Below are 20,318 nucleotides of genomic sequence, written 5' to 3'. Positions count from 1 at the left end.
TTTGGAGCCATGGAGACAAAATGCAAATGGAATTTTCTGTTTTTCCTCTTTGTTTCTCACCTCCCATAAGAGGTCTATAATTCCAAAACTTCTGGATCAAAGGTTTTGGAAAAGATTTTCCTTCATATATTATTTTAATGATGAAAAAGTACAGTTGTAATTTAAGCAACATTAAAAAAGATAAAAGGTGTGACCTAAGTGGATTGAAAAAAAAATACGGACAATCACTAGTGTAAGAGTTCTATGGCTTGTGAGTTTTCTTGGTTCCTTAGAAGTTTATAGTTCTAGAACTCATTGATCATAGTCTTGACCCCTAGGAAAAGCTTATAAGATTCATCATTCCATAAGAGGTTTATTAGTCTACAACTCCTTGATTGTAGTCTTTGGAAATCCCTTGATCTTTATATCTTGTTTTCCTGATGAAAAAATGCAGCTGTAATTTCAGAACTCAAATGATGAATGTTTAGAAAATGTTGCCTAAAAGTATAACAAAGAAAAGTAGGTGCAGTCACCCTTGTGTGAGTTCCATGGTTTGTGAGCTTGTGAACTTTCTTTTGTTCCTTAGAAGTTTATAATTCTGGAACTTTGTAATCAAATTCTTGACTCTTGACTCTTGACTCTTTGAAAAAGCCTATGAGATTTAGATAAAAAAAAATTATTAGGAAGTTCACTAGTAATTTAAGGAACAAGTCAAAGTAAGTATAGTTAAAAAATGTGACTATAACAAGGTATAAGAAAATTATAGTATAAAAATGTATATCATCTCTATATTTTGACATGTGAATTCATTTGTTTAGGGTCTTATTCATTTTCTTCTTGACATATGTGCTCTCTCCAGTTACATTGCTTTTGAAGTGACCAAACTGTATAGCTTGTCGTACCTTTATATTTCGTTAACTCTCTTAATGGTTGCATATGCCAAGTATTTTTGAACATAAATCTGGGGGTTGTTTAACATTAATGTATCTCTTCTAGTGCTTTTTTTAAGATTTTGTCTTTTCCAAATGTGAGGCAATCAATACTTTGACATTTCTATTGGACACAATGAATAGATTAGATCTTCTCTTTGGCATTTTTGTGCATTTCTGTTTCTCTAATCATAATGTCATGCATAGGCTAGGGAATGAATATGGATTTGTCATGTTTGTGCTATTCTTCTATGGAAAAGTTTGATCATCTTAATACCCTTGGAAAAAACTATGGTAGATTCTGCTTACTATTTAGTATTATTGTATGTGTCACTAATGTTTTCTAAATTTAATTAATACACTTGCAGGGTAGTGATAGTGCCCTGGATGACTGCATGCATCATCTATTGTGTTCACTATGAATATGCATTTGTCTTGTTTGTGCTATTCTTCTATGGAAATGTGTGATCATCTTAATACCCTTGGAAAAAACTATGGTACCATTTTCTTACTATTTAGTATTATTGTATGTGTCACTAATGTTGATCCGAATTGGATCCATGAAGAATAATCAAAAGAACCATGGTTTTACCAGGTCAAGACAGACTTCAAAGAATCAAGAACAACGATCAAAAACACCTCTAAAACAATGGCAGTTAGTAGCCATCATGTAACTACGAGGACCTCAGTCAAAGTGCATTGACCGAGGCCCATGGAGACTGCGCAGGGGGCGAAACTAGCCCCCGGGGAGCCCTGATCAGGAAATGGAAGGAGTTTTTGATGCGCAATTAGCGCCTAATCATGCATCACTGGGAAAAAACCCTCAAGAAGGAGAGGCCCCAAGCACTAGGTCACATGGGAAACGGGAAAACTGTGGGACAAAAGGCTAATGGCTAAAGGCGGGACCCGCTCCAAAACTAGCGGTATTGATCGGAGGCATCCTTGGGTGGTAAATAGTTTTGGCAAACATGGAGCGATTCCACTTAGCGCCCGACGCATGGCAAGCGGAGGAGAGAGAAAACCACTGCTCATCGCACGCTAACGATCGAGCAAGTCCACCGCGTGAAATGAGCGGATGGTGTTGGATCTGGGGGATCTGGATCTGACAGCTAATATCACGCCTGACGATAAGATCGGATTTAACGAGGTAATAAGCCACGATTTAGAAGAATTTGAGGTCCGCTTTGACTGCCAAGGTGGCAGAAGACTCATTCCATGACGTAACCAAAGAAATAAACCAACGGAGCAAGTTGGCACAGATGCAGGAGGAAAAGTGGCCACTCCTTGTGAGCCTGATGATGGCGCCAAAACAGGGAACTCTAAGCAAAGTTGTAGCAGGCGATCCGACGATGATGGAAGAGGAATCGAACAACCATGAGAGCGACTAGCTTCAAAGCCATAAACAGAGAACAGGGAAGACAAAGAGAGGAAACAAAGAGGAAGAACTCCTATCCTCGGAAGACGAAGACAGAGAAGAGAAGAACCAGTGAAGCAAAGAGCAGAAAGAAGACAAAGGGCCGAGCTGATCAAAGGCAATGTTGAGCACTAGAAGCTTGAGAGATTCAAGCCATCCCTGAGAGGATCTATCAAAACAGAGAGGTCAAAGAGCTGGTAAGGTAAAGAGTCTGTGCATTCTAGTGGCTTGGGGAATCCAAGAACCACCCTGCCAAGCATTCTGTTTCAGGAGACTCATATTGAGCTCCTTCATTGTAATTCTCTTCTTTAAGACACAATAAAAGAAGGCCACCACTAAAAGATGGACCAGAGATGTAGCCCTGGAGGATAGGGTGAACTCCTTATTAATTGTTGTGTTGGTGTATTTTGCTTATTGTGTTTCTCTGTTGTTTTCCATCTCAAGTGTCTGTGTATTTGCAATTTGATCGATCTGTTGCCTAAATAACATAGACACACACTAGCACACAAGTCTGTAATACCTTCATTTAACAATTCTTTAACTGAGATCACTCATAGAGTGATTATCAGATCAAGTAGTATCAAAGCTTTAGGCTGTAAGGTTAGACAAGCTTGTGTTGGTTTAGTTGTGAATGCTCACTAGATCAAAGCTCAAATTAGGAGAAGGAGAGTTGGTCGAAACTAATCCTGAAATTGGGAGAGTCTATCCTTGGAAGACAATGTCAGAGGAAGGTTCTGTGGGGCCAGACCCTCAATTCATAGAAAGTTTCCTAGCTATAAAGTCCATGGTAGAAGAGATGTATAGGGACTTTAGAAAGCATAAGGGCAAGGATTCATCAGGTTCTAAACAAGACAAAGAAGAAGGTGAGTCTCACTTCCATGGCCACTCCAAAGGAAAAGGGAAAGAGGAAAGCTTTCTCACACCTCCTAATAGCCCTGTGCATAATAAGAAAGCATCTTTGATCAAGCTAGATGTTAAATTTGACTTGCCTATATATGATGGAGATCTAAATGCTGAAAAGTTGGACAATTGGATTAGACAAATTGATGTTTATTGCAGAGTACAGAACATCGACTCAGACAAGAGAAAAATTCAACTAGCAAGCCTACACCTAGGAGGCACTGCCTTGGTTTGGTGGGAAGGCAGAACCCAAGCTAACATGAAAAGACATGGTAAGACTATCTCTGTTTGGAGTGACTTTGTTTCTGCAATCAAGAAGCAGTTCTATCCATTGGCCTACATGCAACAAACCATGATGAGTTGGCAATCTCTTCGGTAGTTGAAAGGGCAAAGTGTGCAAGGGTACACTCAAGAATTTAGAAAGAGAGCATTGATTCTAGGGACCTCATTAGACTCACCAGAGACTCTTTTGAAGTACATTGGAGGTCTACACAGCTACATGAGGCACACCATCCTCATGTTTAATCCCACTAGTATAGATGAGGTATATGTACAAGCTACTCATCTGGAAGCTAGAGGAAAGAATGGAAATCCAGAAGTTGGGGGACCATCCCAACCCACTGCAAGCAAGAGCAAGGAGAAAAGAAAACAGAAGTGGAAAGCAAGGAAGGCGAAAACTGCACAGAAAAGAAAAGCTTCATGCACTCACTGTAAAAAGGATGGGCATGATGATGAGCATTGTTGGATTCTACATCCAGAGCTGAGACCTAAGAAGTCCGAGGGAAAGAAGAAGACTGCTGCTGCTATTCAAAAATATTTGGGGTCAGACTCAGGAGACAAAACAACCATTGCAGCCACAGGTATAAAAGGTAAGAATTCTGAAGCAGCTACCAGTAATTCTGCTCAATCTATTATTGATGAAGAACGTGAGAGAAAAAGACATGAGCTTTTCCATATTCGAGTTGTTTCCAAATATCAAAAGATTGATACTTTGTTTGATAGTGGCTCACAAGTAAATTTGATTTCTAAAGCAATTGTAAATAAATTGGGATTAGCAACTACACCTCACAAGAAACCATACCCATTAGGATGGTTGAATGATAAAGCACAACTACAAGTGACTAGACAATGCAAACTCAAGTTTTCTTTTGGGTCAGCATTTGTAGATGAGGTTGAGTTAGACATAATTCCTTTGGATATATGTGGAATTGTTTTAGGCATTCCTTACTTGTATGATAGAAAAGTTATTTTCTATAGAGTTGAGAACAAGTATCTACTTGTTAAATATGGAATCGAATACTTTGTAAGAGCTCATAAGCTCAAGAATAATTATACTCTCATAAACTCAGGGCAGATGAAAAGAATGATAAATTCATGCAAAAAATTCTTACTGATGGTTGTAAAGGAAAAGAAACCTAATAAAACCAATGTATTTGAGGGCTGTAATGCTAAATAGCAGGCTGATATAGAAAAGGTTGTTTCAGAGTATGATGTCTTGTTTCAAGAACCTAAAGGTCTGCCACCCAAAAAGGAAATAGTACATGATATTATTTTGCAGCAAGATGCTCCATTGCCTAACATTGGAATGTACAGGTTGTCTGCTTTAGAGAATGCTGAAATCAAGAAGCAGGTACAGGAGTTGCTCAAGAAAGGGTTCATCGGGCCTAGCACATCACCATGTTGGTCACCAATCGTTTTGGTGAGAAAGAAAGATGGCTCGTGGAGAATGTGCATTGACTACCGAGCACTGAATAAGATAACAATAAAAAATCATTATCCCCTTCCTCACATAGATGATCTTTTAGATCAATTGAAGGAAGCTGTTTATTTCACCAAGCTGGACTTGCACAGTGGATACAATCAGGTCAGAGTTGCAGAACAAGATGCATGGAATACATATTTCAAAACAAAGCAGGGATTGTATGAGTGGTTGGTTATGCCTTTTGGCTTAACTAATGCTCTTGCTACTTTCATGAGATTAATGAATGATGTACTCAGACCTTTTCTTGATGATTTTGTTATTGTGTATCTGGATGACATTCTGATTTTTAGTAAAACGTGGGAAGAACACTTAAAGCATGTTAAGCAGACATTAGATGTTTTGAAAAGAGAAAAACTTCATGTTAAACTCTCAAAATGTGAATTTGGCAGAACATCTCTAAATTATTTGGGTCATATAGTAGGGGGTGGTGAATTGAAAGTAGATCCCTCTAAAGTTGCAGTGATTGCAAACTGGCCTAAACCCAAGTCTTCTACAGAAGTGAGAAGCTTCTTAGGAGCAACACAATATTGGAGGAAGTTCATTTCTAACGTTTCCTCAATTGCAGCTCCCTTACATGCTTTAACAGAATAGAACAAGGTGTTTCAGTGGGGAGGCAAACATCAGAAAGCCTTCAACACCTTGAAATAGAAAATTAGTACAGCACCTTTACTAGCACTACCTGATCTACAAAGACCATTTGAGATCCAAACAGATGCCAGTGACTATGCCATGGGAGCAGTGTTGACACAGCATGGTAAACCCATATGTTATCATTCTTAGACTTTTAATCCTGCAGTATTTAACTATCCTACATATGATAAAGAATTGTATGCATTAGTTTAGAGTGTGAAAAATTGGAAACATTACTTAATGGGCAAAGAGACAGTAATACATATTGATCATCAACCACTTCAATATCTGCACTCCCAAACTAAGTTGCATCATTCAAGACACTACAGATGGATGGGTTTTCTACAACAGTTTCATTTAGTCATCAGATATAAAAAGGGCATACATAACAAACTTGCAGACATGTTATCTAGACCCATTATAAATGAATCTACTATACTTAAGCATAATTCGGTACTACATGAAAACTACATTGAACAATATGCTCAAGATATAGACTTTAAAGATGTATATGCAACTTTGAGTCAAGGCAAAATAATAGAAGAATTGGATTATCATGTAAAGGACCGACTCTTATATCATTGTGGGAAACTCTGCATTCCACAAACTGAGAGAGTGAATATAATTAGAGAGGCACACGCTTATTTGATATCAGGTCACTTTGGGGTAAGTAAAACAGTTGCATAGCTGCAAAGATTTTGTTATTGGCCAAAAATGAATGAGACGGTTTCTAGATATCTAAAAGGGTGTACTATGTGTGCTAAAAGCAAGCCCAGCAATAGAAAACTAGGCTTGTACACTCTACTACCAGTTCCTTCTCACCCTTGGGAAAGTGTTTCCATGGATTTTGTTGGAGGACTACCTAAATCTAGGAAAGGTCGTGATTATCTATATGTTGTTGTGGATAGGTTCAGCAAATTGTGTATTTTGATACCTTGTAATAAATAGATTACAGCTAAACAAATTGCAAAACTATTCTTTGAGCATGTATGGGTTCATTTTGGATTACCCACTTCTATTGTATCTAATCGAGACACCCGATTTGTGGGGAAGTTTTGATCAAGTCTGTGGGAATTGATGGACACCAAACTGAAGAAGAGCATAGATTTTCATCCACAAACTGATGGCCAGACAGAAGTAGTTCACAGGACAGTAATCCAGTTACTCAGAGGATCTTGCAACAAACATCCTAAGCTTTGGGATGAACATTTGTGTTATGTGCAGCATGCTTACAACAGAGCAAAACATTCTTCTACACAGAGATCTCCTTTTGAGACCTGTTTTGGTTTCACACCAAGGTCTCCTTTGGATTTTGTCTTTGGTAAAGATACCACAGTTGATGGACACAGTGATGTGGACAAGGCAACTAGGTTCATTGAACAGATCCAGGAGATCCACCAGGCAGTACAGAAATAGCTGGAAAAGAGCCAAGCCAAATATAAGGCTAGGCATGACAAGCATCGAATGGAGCATAGTTTTCAAGTTGGCGAACAGGTCTGGCTGTATATCAACAAGGACAGGATGCAAGGTGAAGGTAAAAAGCTAAAGCCTATCAGGTATGGACCATTTAGGATACTTGAGAAGATTGGTGAAAATGTTTTTCACCTTGATCTACCAGCTTGCATGCACATCTACTCAGTCGTAAATGCAGACTGCTTGATATTGTTTGAACCTTCAATGATTGAGGATCCTGAAGAGTAGAGTCAGTTGCCTTCTATTGATGACCTGCTACCTGAATATCTTAACGAATTACAGGAAGACACAGTCTTGGACAGGAAGGTGAGGACAACGCGCAGAGGAGATGTTGAGTACCTCAGAATTGGGTTCAAAGGTTCAAAGCCGAGCAGTGCAAAATGGATTGAGATTGGACAAGTGAGAAAACAATACCCTCACTTAGTCGATGCTTGAAAACCAACTTTTGGTGGTCCAAAATCTTTTTAGTGGGAAGGTCGTGATCCGAATTGGATCCATGAAGAATAATCAAAAGAACCATGGTTGTACCATGTCAAGACAGACTTCAAAGAATCAAGAACAGCGATCAAAAACACCTCTAAAATAGTGGCAGATAGCATCCAGCGTGAAACGACGAGGACCTCAGTCAAAGCGCACTGACCAAGGCCCATGGAGACTGCGTGGGAGGTGAAACTAGCCCCTGGGGAGCCCCGATCGGGAAATGGAGGGAGTTTTTGATGCGCGATTAGCGCTACCCTCAAGAAGGAGAGCCCCGAGTGCTCAGTCGCATGGGAGCCAGGAAAACCGTGGGACAAAAGGCTAACGGCTAAAGGCGGGACCCACTCCAAAACCGGCGGTATTGATCGGAGGCATCCTTGGGCGGTAAACATTTTTAGCGAAAATGGAGCGATTCCACTCAGCGCCTGACACGTGGCAAGCGGAGGAGAGAGAAAACCACCACTCATTGCGCGCTAACGGTCGAGCAAGTCCACCGCGCGAAATGAGCGGATGGCGTTGGACCTGGGGGATCCAAATCTAATGGCCAATATCGCGCCCGATGATAAGACCAAATTTAACGAGGGAATAAGCCACAATTTAGAAGAATTTGAGGTCCGCTTTAACCACCAAGGTGGCAGAAGACTCATTCCATGACATAACCAAAGAAATGAATCGACAGAGCAAGTTGGCGCAGTTGCAGGAGGACAAGTGGCCACTCCCTGTGAGCTTGATGATGGCGCCAAAATAGGGAACTCCAAGCAAAGCTATAGCAGGCGATCCGACGATGATGGAAGAGGAATCGAACAACCATGAGAGCAATTGGCTTTAAAGCCATAAACAGAGAACAAGGAAGACAGAGAGAGGACACAGAGAGGAAGACAGAGAAGAGAACCAGTGAAGCAAAGAGTAGAAAGAAGACAGAGGGCCGAGCTGACCAAAGGAAACATCGAGCACCAGAGAGCTTGAGAGATTCAAGCCATCCCTGAGAGGATCTGTCAGACCAGAGAGGTCAAAGTGTTGGTAAGGTAAAGAGTCTATGCACTATAGTGGCTTGGGGAATCCAAGAACCACCCTGCCAAGCATTCTGTTTTAGGAGACTCATATTGAGCTCCTTCATTGCAATTCTCTGCTTTAAGACACAATAAAAGAAGGCCACCATTGAAAGCTAGACCGGAGATGTAGCCCTGGAGGATAGGGTGAATTCCTTATTAATTGTTGTGTTCGTGTATTTTGCTTACTGTGTTTCTCTGTTGTTTTCCATCTCAAGTGTCTGTGTATTTGCAATCTGATCAATCCGTTGCCTAAATAACATAGACACACACGAGCACACAAGTCTTTAATACCTTCATTTAACAATTCTTTAACTGAGATCACTCATAGGGTGATTATCAGATCAAATGTTTTCTAAATTTAATTAATACACTTGCAAGGTAGTGATAGTGCCCTGGATGTACTCTTTATCAGGTATGTGCAAACTTGGGATTTTAATTTTCCTATTATAGCTTTTGAAGTTTGTAATGGTTATGGGTTTAATGTGGCCATGAAACAAGGACCTTGGAAATGAATAATGTATGAAATGGTACATGGAATGGTACACGTGATACCATATTGGTAGGAGTTATAGAGAGTGTGATAGGTCTCCCATAGAACTTCAGCAGCTTGCAACCTTGACAGTCTGATCTTGCGCATGTAGCGTGGATAAGGGTGACCATGAATGGAATAGAATATTAGATCAATCAAAGTCTTTAGTTGGATCAAAACATGATTCTTTCTTGTAGTTGTGTCTAATCGAAGAGTTTTCTTTGTATTTTTTTATGGGAGCTCTTTGTATAAACCTACTACAACTTCCCAACAATTTATCTTGCAAAATTTGTATTTATTTAGTGTTGTAGTAGCATACAATCAAATTATGTTATGTTATAGGAAACTACATCAGAGCCATCTCTTTTAAAACTGATTGGGGGTGATTAATGTAGTGCCTAAAACTTGTACCTTATCTAGTGAATTCCAAGAATAAGGTTTTGCAAGCCCAATTGTTGATCTTGATCAAACCTTATCAAACGAAATATTGATCTGGTATGATGCATTTTATGGACAAAATGTGCCCTAGATTTATTCACAGGTTGCACTTGCATGCATACCCAATTGCCCATTAAGGTCAAAGGTCTGACAACGAAAAATTTTATAATCTAAGTCACCTGACAAGGGGACACGAGACACGAAGGACACAAGGATTCAAGTGTCGGATACGGACATGTTATTATATATATATATGTATGTATGTATGTATGTATGTATATTCCCATTAAGGTCAAAGGGCTAATAATGAAACAATTCATAATCTAAGTCACTTGACACGAGGACACGAGACACAAAGGACACAAGGATTCGAGTGTCGGATACAGACACATTAGGACACGTTTTATATATATATATATTAAAAGTTAGATATTTCTTACACAAATTCTCATTCATGATACATATTCATTGATTCAAACATAGATTTTCATCTAGATGTAAGATTTACAAAGTAATATTACGCATACAAATACAATTGTGACATAAATGATAAATCATAATACATATTCATCAATGATCCAATGGGAGAAAGACAAGATATTGTAGTTTTCTCATTAAGTCATCAAAATCAAAATGTGTACAGTGTTACATAGGTAGTAGCAATGCCAATGGAAAATAGAAATACAAAATACAAAAAAAATACAAGCTTAAAGGCAGTAGGTAGCTCATGAGTCATCAATCCTCATAATCAAAATCAAAATCACTGTACTCATCATCATTGTCACCACTTCTCTCCTCTGTTGTGTCCTCTTCCTCTATATCCAATGTTGTCTCTGCATTTACTGGTGTGGAGGATTACCCCTCTACAGTATCACCATCATCAAAAGTGATAGGCTCTAACACTGGCTCATTAAGATCCATGTTGGCCAATTCCAACTCAGCACTGTTGTCCAAACCCATATCATCAGGAAATACGTCCCGCATCTTTATCTTTCCCTTCAGCCACTCATCCCTCTGCGTGTAAATAAGATGAAGGTTGGTGTGCACATACACCATTATATCTGCCATGGACTACTCAAAACCTGCTCTTCTTGACATTATACAAATTCCCATATGTGCTCCAATTCCTCTCTCAACAAGAGGATGAAATCACATGAGAAATGAGCCTCATGGTTAACTACTGTAGAGGAGGTCTTGTTGCCCCACGAGTTTCCCACCAAGAATAGGGCTTCTTAGCCCCTCTGTCTCTAATCACATCATATCCTATAAATCGACCAGTGCCAGTGGAAAGCTCTACAAAGGAATCCTACACCTCATCAAGAGATGCTCTGCCCTGAAAAATCTGCCTCATTGCATCTTTCATTCCCTATGAAATTTCCCCATCCATGTGAGGAGGGAAACTACTGGAAGGTCCACCATTCAACCACTCATGGTTGTAGTATTTTGGGTTTAATGAGTGAGCCAAACAATGTAAAGGTGCACAATTCTCATCCCATTTGCTGACAAGAATATCATGTATGGTGGTGAAGAAGGCCTCTGATGATGACTCATACTCAGGGCACTCACTCTGTAAAATAATGCTCCTCACTAACTCAATCATGGAATCCCATCCCTCATAAACCTCTCCTAGGATGAGTTGGTTTGTATCTGAAAATGGAAGCAAAGAAATGATAGGGTCCATGATTTGAATAAGTAGATCTACGCTCTCCCACCAAGCATCATCTAACACTGTGTCCTTCACTCTTTTTCAAGCTACTTGATATGTCTTTCTCCAAAAAGACCAAAACTCTAAAATAACCATGGCCCCAAGAGCGGTCTTGACCTCCCTCAACCTCTTCTGAAGAATGAAGACGAAAACTATGTATCTGCAATCTTCAACAATGATAGATTGGTGTACTCCTTGTAGATAGTGAGGGCATTTGTATGATTTTGTACAAAGTTGTGGATATGTCGTGCATCCTCAATAATGCTTCCAATCCAATGCACATCAGTAGCAATATATTTAAGTGCTAAATTCAAAGAATGGAAAATGCAAGGTGTCCAAAATACTTGTGGATATTTAGCTTCCACAATCATGCCATCCACCTTGCAAATAGGTGCATTATCTGTAATGATTTGCACACAAGAATCAACAACTACATCTTCATTAACTTTAATAAACAACTCACCCATATATTGTGCATCCATGTATTGTCCAAGAGAATCCACTTATTTCCATAAAAATGGACCATTCAAGGAAGACGCCATGAAGATGACGAGCGGGTGTCATGTCGGATCTGTCCATCCATCTAAAACAGTTCTAACCCTAGATGTTGGCCATGCTGATTTAATATGCTTAAGAATTTTGTCCACTTCTTTCTTTTCTTTCGTAAACAATGTGGTTCTAAGCTTCTCTAACCCAGGAGCCACATGCCATGATTGAGCCCCTTGCGTTAGAGCTTGCCACATCTCAATAAATAAAGGTGAGCATGCAACTTTAAAGGATATGAAGTTTTGATAGAAAATAAATGCAATGGTGAGATCAAGCTCTTCCCATTTCTCTTTCTGGAAAATCTAGTCCATTGTACCAATTTCCATTTCCTTTCTTTTTGTTGCTTGTCCCCCACCAGGACTCTCAAATGGAAATTTGTTGTTGTTTTTCCTCAAGAATGGAAGGGGGTTCTAATTCTTGTTTTTTTTAGATTTTGCAACCACCTTTGCCATACCAATGTTGGCCTGCTTTTCCATTTCCTTCCTCTTAACTAAAGACACCTGTGTACATATTGCAATTCCACAACTTGGTAAAGCCAACAAATGAGCTTTCACATGGAAATATGTGCTCATGAAATCATTTTTGCAATAGTTTCATTTCCAAGAAACATTGCCTCCTCCCTTCATCTCGTTGCCTGACCCTTGTTCTCTTGTGACATAATTCCACGGGGGATATTTGTTATCTTGAGGCTATTGTCTTCCCTCAACATTTAAAGTTGTTGTTGCAACCCCAATGCAATAGAGGGAACACTTGTAGACCTTGATGAAATTAGAAGAGGAGGGGCTTCTCAAATGGGGACATTCTTCCCCTTCCTTTGCCCCTTCCATGTTTCCCTTGATTGAGACATGAATGCTATAAAAAAATAGAGAAAAAATGCACAAATTTGTAAAACAAATGCACATGCAAACTGTTGTAATAAAAATGCAAAAAAATAGAGAGAAAATGCACTTAGTTGTTGCTCAAAGCACTAGAATATCAATTTGTGCAAAGAATTGATGCAAGTATCATTTAATGATTTCCTCTTCTCAAGCCAAAGCAAGGATAACTCTTACTAGGTGATTTCATAGACGACTTGTTACCCTCTATCTTGATGATAAAAAATTCATAGAGAATAAAGTGCATTTGCTTGATATTACTTTCAAGAATTCATTTTAAAGTGTAAAGAGAGGCTAACATTATTCTTGAACAAAGGATGTACATGGATTCCACTTGACACACTATTCAAAGTTTTTTTGACATCTCTTTGTTGTCTAGGATTTGTCGAAGGAGTTATGGGTTTTATGGGTTATGATGATTGACAAAGTAGAAAAAAAGTTGAGAAGTTGATTAAAATCAATATTATTTGATATTTGTACCAAAACTTTAATGATCAATCATGTTTATTATTCTTCTTATTTGGTGCCATCTTGAGGTGCCTATGAGACGTTGGTGGGATCTTTGAGGCCATTTCTTTGTGTTGGTTTTGAATTGCAAAAGGATTTCATAGAATCGACTTGAATTTATGTTGTACCTCAAGAGCTTAGGATGATATGGGTGTTCTCAACAAGTTCTATTTAATACAACTTCTGTGTTGAGTGGATAATCAGAGCCTAGGAGGGCTAGATTGCTTGAAAAGAGTTGTCTAGGCATTATGTTTTAGACATGTAAACAATGGTGTACTGATCTTCGATGTCATTTTTTAGTTTCTTAATGTGTTTCACATGTGTTGATATATCCTATCTTTTTAACATAAAGAAGCCAAAACGAAAATCATCCCCCTCCAACCTCAACAAAGACATAATCATAGAAAATCAATGTGATAGGGTGCATTTCAACATTTCCATATGTCTTCTTCAACTTCTATCTCACTATTTCAACAAATTTAATTTATAAGTCTTTACTTACCTGCTTAATTCACTATCTTCCCTATTAGTTTGTGCCTATCTCTATCTCCTTGGTGCTCCTATGAGGGAATTTGATTGCCAGATTTTGATAACACAACCATGTCTCACACACAACCCTCTACTTTACCAATTCCTTCCCATTCCCCCCACCCCACACCTCGTGATTCCTCATGCCTTCCACATCCACATCCTTGTTTCCTCTAATGCTACCTCTACATCACTCTAAATTCATCTACACTTTTATCCGCGCGCCTTTACACATTTTTTATGCAAATATAAGTAATATTAACACAATCACATTAACAAATATATTTTATAAAAAGTAAAAAATAATAACTTATATATCAATCACATTTACTAATATTCAATAGCATAGATATTACCAAAGTAAATAATATAAAATCATTAAAATTAAATCACTTTAAAAATTTCACTATTTTATTTATATATTAGTAAGATCAACATTAAATACTACATAGCAGCAGAGAATCTGTGTTGGCCTAAAAGTGTTTCCTTTTCTGGCACCATTTGATGGAGTGCAATACATCAAGAGCTCATTAAAGGTGAGCGCTATTTCCACCTCCATAGAAACATAAATGCTACGTCCTTATAGCCCTCCTTACATCATCGCATGTTCCCTTGGCTGTCAACCCGTGTGCATCATTTCTCCGGCTAACAGATTCTGATTTCGTGCGTGCATGGTAACATACATGCCCATACATCATGATTTGTTTTCCGGCCATTTCCATAGCTCTGACTGCGGCAGGCTCCACCACCGCTCCCGCTCTGACAAGCTCCTCCTCTCCAACTTAAGCTCCACCACCGCTCTCGCTCTGATAGGCTCCTCCGCTCTGACTTAATCACTTGGATGTACTTAATGCAAGTGGATGTAGTTAATGAAAATGAATTTTCCACCTACACACATTCAACTAAACCTCCATGCGCAAGATTTCAAACTCGCAGTCCCACTCAAAATTTCAAACTCACAGTCCCGCTTGAAATGAAATGTGAGAGGGTGGGCTGTGCCACATAAATTTTTTAAATTGAAATGAGCATTGATTCTTTTCAGCTTCTTGGCATGGGACAATCAGGCATGCTTCCTGCTCTATTTGCTGTCAGATCAAGATATGGAACTCCTCTTCTGGCCATTATGTTTTCTGCTTCTGGAATTTCATTGAGTTTTCAAGAAATTGTAGCAGCTGAGAATTATCTCTATTGCTTTGGTATGTTTGCAGAGTTTGCTGCCTTTATATGTTTAAGAATCAAGAAGCCAGGACTTTCTCGGCCCTATAAAGTTCCTCTTGGGACTGTTGGAGTTATTCTCCTCTGTCTAATACCTTCGTTGTTACTGGTTCTAGTGGTAGCAGTTGCTTCTTTTAAAGTCATGGCTGCCAGCATCAGCGTTGTTTTAATTGGGTTTGTATTGTGGCCTTGTCTTGAATTTGTGAAGAGTAAGAAATGGTTGAACTTTGTGACAGGGTCAGAGCTTTCAGGTGATCTTCATGATATATTAGTGTCTGATGCGGGAGTTGGATTGCTGTCAACTGAAAATACACAACTTTTCTGATAAAGTCCTTGATTTTGTACATTCTTGCGCATTGTAGAGAGGGCAAAGAATTGGAATATAGATATATCTCATTTGAGGACTTTGATTTTAGCCAAAGAACATATGGAATTTTTTGTCAAGATAAAATCCTCCAAACTCCTGGGAATCTTTGGGGGCTTAAATACAGTGGAAGGATGGACAAGGGCAGACCCTGTAATGCAGGGACTTCTTTCAATATGTTTTATATTTGAAGTAGATGCATGGCCAATAGGATAGTGAATCATTCATGTACTTTCCAGATCGACTCTCTATATATTTGAAAGAAGCTTATTTCATGATATTTAGTAGGTCTGAAATAGCACACATGGATTGTTTTTGCAGAATTGTAGGATTTGAACAATGCCATCAAGATATAGTTCTGATGAATTGGGCATTTGTTTCTGCTTATTTTGGAGGGGAAAACAACTATCAACCATTTACGTTTTTTCTCTGGAAAATGTTTTTATATTTTATAAAAAGATTAAGGATGTTTTTGGATTTCAGTATATAATAAGATTTGAAGTCAGGGTAGATAATAAGATTTGAAGTCATCATAAAAAACAATCAATATGAATTCAGTATGTCAAATGCTAGAATTGTAGTAGTATGTCAAATGTTAGAACTGTACTTGGATGGAAAAGATAATGGCCTTTCTTCTAATCATCTAAACCAAAGCTAATTAACATCAACCCTTCAAATTTTTTATTTTTTTCATACAAAGTCGGGTGCTTCATCTTCAAAATTATTATTGATATAATTTGCTTATCTGCGGGTAGTTGATATATTTGGCGTTATTTTATCTTGCCAATCTGTATGCAGTCTGAATAATTACTGATGCATTTTTTTAACCTTGGTTATACAACAAGAAACCTAGATTCAATCATTTCACAAATACTGAATTCATGACCCATAATATGCATAGAATCTTGCTTTGATCATTATAACATATGTCCCTCTATGACTAATGATGTTACAAAATCCATGGGCATAAATCCATTGATATTTTTAAATAGCTGTGTTGAAAAGTTGAGAGGAAAGTTTTGTATTTCAAAATATTTAATTTTTTGAATTTAAAAGAGATTTAAATAAATTGTGCTGATTTAAAATGTTAATTTAATTATTAATAATTATTAAGTGAATAGTAGAGATTTAATGATTTAAATATGTTTTTTAGAATTTTAATTTAATTATTAAGTGAATAGTAGAGATTTAATGTTGATGGATTTTTATTTATTTTAAATTTAAAATAGATTTAAATAAATTACGGCATGTCTAAATAAATTATGGGCATGTCTATATTAGAATAGGTTTCATAAAATTTTAATTTAATTATCAATAATTATTAAGTGAATGATAGAAATTTAATTTCTATGGAAAATATAAGAATATTCATAGTAGTTTTCACAAATCAAATGTTAAGATTTATCTCCAAGTTAATTATTTCATTTTAATTAATTTATTTCAAATTAATTAATTAAAGAAAATGTCATATCAACATGTGTCATATTTGACATGTGGTACTGTTAAGCCATGGTATTGGCCTTATGGTATCGTAGCAAAGAAAAACTAAATGAGGGTGAATCTCCATAATTAATAATAATAATAATAATAATAGATTTTTCGTAGAGAGGTTGAATGTGGTAGCTTCCTTAGGAGAATTAAGTGTCGAGGGTTGACAAAGCCTAACACAATCCTAGGGTCAACCTAGTCACAAAATCATAATAATAATAATAATAATAATAGATTTAAAATAGTGTTATACTTTAGTTCATTTTTATGATTTTTTTTAATCTGAGTAATGTGAAATGTGTCATGGAATAAGTGTTTTGATATTTATTATAGATTAATATCTATCAACATTTATCAACCAAAATTATAATAGTATAAATCTATATTAATTGTGCTCCTATGTAATTAGTAAAAAAATTAATACCCACTTTAATAAATAGAAAAATTATATATATATATATATATATATATATATATATATATATATTTTATATCTTATTATTAATATATTTATATTGGATTTTAATAATATATATATATATATATATATAGTACTTTTTTCAAAATGATACTCATTTTATTAACCTTTTGACTTTATGTTGCTTGTATTTTTATTGTGTAATTTATTCCATATTATTGTTTTATATTTATTTCATATGAATAGATAATATGATTCATTCCTATTTTTAATATATTAACAATAATATTTTTTATTTTGTAATTTATTCTATGTTATTTTTTTATATTAGCATGTAATATGATTCATTCTTATTTTTAATATATTAATGATAATATTTTTAGTGAATACTTCTTTAAATGAATGTGATTATTTCATTTAGAAATGTTTTATTATTTGAAATTAATATATTATAGCTCTAAAAATAAATGATATTTTGTAAATTATTTTATTTATAGTTAGTATACAAATTATATTTGTTTTATAAATATGTTATATGTCAGTTTTATGTTAAGTATTAAAGGAATTATACACCTCTCTCATACACACAATATACTTTATATTTAGCAGTACACTACACATATGTTTTATGTCTTTCTCTTTCTCTAGACATGCACTCACACATATAAAGTCTATCTTGAAATACTTCACTTAAAATCGATATTGAAATATTTTACATAGATGAACATTGAAATATTTTATTTATGGAAAATACTAAATATCTTTTTTTAGTATCCTTTTAAAATCTTACATATCAACTTCATCTTAAGACATTAAACATCTCCTTCATATTGGATTTTGGATGGAACAAATAATCCATTCTATATTTTGTATACTTCTATTTTTTTAATATATAATTTGACACTATAGAGAAAGCATACCCCTTATAGAGGAAGCATACCCATTCAAGTGGTTAGGGAAGGCCCTCCTCTCTCTAATAGTACGTATGATAGGATTTTTTATATGATATTGTGTCTTCTTGATATTTTAATTATTGATGAAAGGCATTAAGGTATGGTATGATTCTCTTTAATCTGGCATAAGGATCCATTAGAATTAAAGTTAATAAATATATGCTAATTAATTAATTTAATATCATTTAATAATAATTTATTAAATTAAATTAAATAATAATGAAATGGGATTAGTATAGTTATAAATAAATGTAGATTTCTCAAGAAACATGGAAGATTTTTCTAGTATGGATTTAATACATTTAAAATAGTTAAGAAAGTTTCCTCATCTCCTTAGTGCGATGGATGATGCAATTCATTATTCTTGGTATTATGATGCATGTGTTGTCCTTGATGGTAACTCACTTGTAACAGAACAAGTATATGGTAACGAAATGAATCCACAGGTTAGTTCAGAGGTGAAAGAATGATGGAACATAATACTAGAATGATGGGTCAAAGGTTTATAGGCCAGAATCAGAAGTTTGATACAGGTGAATATTTGAAAATCTATACGTGGGATCGTCAAGTCCAAGTTACGTATACATGTGAGTTTAGTGAAGAAAAGTAGCATATGGTTTTTGCACCATGGTATTCTAAATACCGGGGGTCTTTACCATGGTATTGGCCCATAGTAATGAGCGTGAAAACGGATATTGATCCCGTCAAAGATTACCACTGATATTAGTGTAGTTTTGACTCGTTGTATTGGATAAGGAATAAACTATATAAACAGGTGAAGATCAAAGTGTTAAGTGTGCAAGTGAAAGGATTGTTGATGAATACTTCAATCTGAAGTATATTTGCATTGTAAGGGCCATAATTGTCACATAGATCTGAAATAATTATGCACCAATGAATACAATAATGGATCAGGATTATGAGACCTGAAATGACTTTTCATTGTATGATCTGCTCATGGATTGACTAGATCTCAGTACTGACGCATGTTTTTTAAGATCTGGGTCTTTCTGAAGTTCTGAAGAGCTGCACAATTTTAGGTCAAAATTTGTCGATCTATATTCTGGTTGGTCTTGAGAAAAGCGTGTATACATGTGGGTTCACTTCTTTAAAGCTGTGTATATAAAGTAAGGGGTTTATGTTCATAAATGACGGATTAACCTTATCAATGTTGTTGTTTCTCTACTATCTGTCAATGATGTCCTCATGTTGATCTGGGTTGAGGGATAATGTCTTAAGTAGAACTAATTGAATGATGAAGTTGATTTTGTTTACATGTTGATTGGTTGAAAAGATTATTGATGTTGTTGATTGTAATAGGGTTATGTAAGCTAACATAATATTTTAGAATATCTCTGGTCAACTCTGTGTCTCATTCAGAATTACAAGTTTTAAATTTTCAGTATATTAAGATCTGTACATGGGTTTCTCTACAGAAAAGTGCGTATGCACGCGGGTTTCCTTAAGCAAAGTAGTGTATACATTTCGACATTTGAATGATCAGGGTTGCAGTTGACTCTATGTGTTGATGCAGTATTATGAATTCAGTTCTGTATATTGGTTATAGTGATCTAACTCTTACAGTTCATTGGTTGAGTTTTGATTAAGTGTCAGTTGATTCGGTTTCAGTGATTGGATGATTTTTTGTGTCCAAGATTGATGATCTCATTACAATGATCATTGAGAATAAGTGTTGATATTGGATCTAGTGGGAAAAATTATGAAACGTGGTCCATGGATGTTGTTGAGGGTTGGAGCCTTCAGCAAGGAAGTCGAAGCTTCCTTCCAGTAGTAGCTAGCAATCAAATTAAGGGATTGGAGCTCCCTTCCAATAGGAGCTGGAGAACGAGTAAAGGTTGTAGCCTTTAGTAGGTGGGTGTCTATACCGGTATGAGTCTGCAACAATACAAGAATGTAAGAAGTTTTTAATATTAATAAGTTTTGAAGACTGAGACGACAGCAGTGGTGGTTTTCTCCCACATTGGGTTTCCACCTTAAATCTTGGTGTTCATGTGTGTTACTTATGTGTGATACTTTATTATGTTCTTACTGCACCTATTTACTGGTTATCAAATGCCTGATAAATCACTTACATTCTGGTTCAAGTTTAACAAATAAAGAATTAGTTGTTTTACA

General features: G+C 36.3%; 2 pseudogenes; both read left to right on the top strand.

Annotated features, from left to right (window-relative positions):
* Positions 1 to 9,342, top strand: part of LOC149176515 (uncharacterized) — a 37,577-nt pseudogene extending 28,235 nt beyond the window's left edge.
* Positions 9,343 to 14,765: 5,423 nt separating this feature from the next.
* LOC149176514 (putative polyamine transporter At1g31830 pseudogene) lies at positions 14,766 to 15,284 on the top strand (annotated as a pseudogene).
* Positions 15,285 to 20,318: the final 5,034 nt, after the last annotated feature.

Source organism: Pinus tabuliformis, chromosome 4_1 (genome assembly GCF_031772625.1).
Source record: "Pinus tabuliformis cultivar Carrire ecotype Pingquan chromosome 4_1, CPIR1, whole genome shotgun sequence".
Classification (NCBI taxonomy): domain Eukaryota; kingdom Viridiplantae; phylum Streptophyta; class Pinopsida; order Pinales; family Pinaceae; genus Pinus; species Pinus tabuliformis.
The sequence above is the reverse complement of the archived record's forward strand: the minus strand, read 5'-3'. Positions and strand labels throughout refer to the sequence as shown.